Source organism: Cyprinodon variegatus, unplaced genomic scaffold (genome assembly GCF_000732505.1).
Source record: "Cyprinodon variegatus isolate N-32 unplaced genomic scaffold, C_variegatus-1.0 Scaffold1415, whole genome shotgun sequence".
In the NCBI taxonomy this organism is placed as follows: Eukaryota; Metazoa; Chordata; class Actinopteri; order Cyprinodontiformes; family Cyprinodontidae; genus Cyprinodon; species Cyprinodon variegatus.
Window position 1 is genome coordinate 117,852 of NW_015151868.1, and position 2,132 is coordinate 119,983.

A 2,132-nucleotide genomic window follows, 5' to 3' on the forward strand; every position below is an offset into this window, starting at 1 on the left:
ATAAAAATAAGTAGTAAAGTAAAGTAAAAATATCAGAAAAATCTACTTGAGTACAGTAACGAAGTATTTGTACTTCGTTAGTTCCCATCTCTGCTAACCTGTTAGCTCCTGAGCACAGCTAGCCACAGCGCTACCCAGCTCTCCCCCTTTTATATCATGGTCTTGCAGTTAATCTGTTCACCATAAACTGATTTTTTTTTCAGTTTTATAATAGATCAGGTAAAACTCCATTGGTCATTAGACGCGCTAATGGATGCCGCGTGATGTTATTATCGTTGTCTGGGCAACCACTATGTTTTACATCACATGGCAACGTTCAGCCAATCATGTAGTATAACTAGCATGAAGCAGGACCCGAGCAGATCTGGTAGCTACAGCGGTCATTGCTGATCAGGATATTTCTACCCTTTTTATGGGATTTCCTTGAAAAGACGTCTTAAAACTAGAGCAAAATGAGAGCACAGCCTCAGCGTTCAGGTTCGCCGTGTCTGCGACATCCATCAGCACTGTGATCAAAACAACACAACCCCCCAACACAAGCACCAAACCAACGTTCCTTCTCTCTGTCGGGGCTTTCAGAGCTGTGTGTGACGGCCTTTTTCTGCCATTGTCTGTTTGACATGTATAACCCATCCAGATGCGGGTTTATGTACTGTATAATCAGCTGTTTTCATTAGAGAACGTGTGTGTATCAAAAGAATTGTTAATCATGGTAACTTTAATGTCATTAGTTGGATAATGGATCATTGTCGGCACCGTATACATTCTATATGTTAGAAATCTATAAAGCTGTTGTAAAAACATCAGTGTCATACACACCTAGATACACGATGCATGTATGACAGAAACTGCGCTGGCACTAGGTCACGCAGTAAAAGATGCAATGGTTGGTTCCTTATTCTACTTTGTAAAGTTTTGTTTTTAATGGACGGTTTTTGCAGCCGCTTCGTTTGCGGTCCGGCGTTGCCTTGACGAGGTAACTACAAAAAAAAACAAACGTTATTTGCCAATTATGAGCAACCGTGATGTTATATTTGGAAATGATGGACTATTTAACTTGAAATTTGTTAGAAAGGAAAGAAAAAAAGACTTTTTTAAATATGTAAACTACACATATTTTGTAACACATTGTAATTGCCATTATTTTCTATTTATTTTTTAATCATAATCATCATTGTACCCACAGTTTCTTTGTCTCCCTTCCCCTCCCACCACCTATGAATATAAATTAAAAGTCACTTTATTTGGCAAGAAGGGGTTGATCTCTGTTCTTTATTAAAAACTTGATCAAACTACACAGTAAAGGTTGATGTTGATCTGAAGTTTAAAATCCCACAGCAGATTTCACATCATCATTATCGACTCAACAAAAATGGAGCTGGATTCATAAGTAAGCGTGGAAACTGATCATCAGAGTGAGGCCTCCTCTGAACATGCTGCACCAGAGCAAGAAGCAGTTACTGCTACCCAGTGATATTCACAGCTGGAAAAATAGAACAATGATCTCAATGATGGATGTTTAAGAAAATCCCCTCTGCAGGCTGAGAAAAGCTGAAACAAGTGGTTAAAGAGTAGAGGGTAAGATAACCGTCAATATTGCTACACTCAGACCACAGGCTGCAGAAGCAGCTGGTTTACATGCAGGATCAATGGTTGATGCACATCAAGGCGCAGCAACATTGGAAAATTTAGAAATCTAGAAAAAGTCATTTTTCTTCAAATGAGTGCATTTGTTCTTGGATTGAGGAGATAACAGAGACATTTTGCAAATGGGACAAGACAATTTACACTTAAAATAAGAAAACACAATTGTATTCTCTTATTTCAAGCGCATATTATCTAATTATCTTATTTAAAGAGTAAAAACAATCTAATTTACCTACTCAAATAAAGATAGTTTAGATAATGTTTCCAGTGAAAAGCTCCTGCAGCACGTATTGACTAGCTAAGCATCTGATGTGAGGCGCTTCAGAAGCAGCAGCTCCTGGAATTGGAAAAATTGAACTTTTTCTGCTTGAGGCGCCTCATCAACCAATCAGAGAAGCTGGAAAATCGGGAAGAGGCGAGCGGGCTAGAGGCTGCTGTTGAAGGGGATTCCCAGTGACAGGGCACCCTGGTGTACGGGGGTTTGA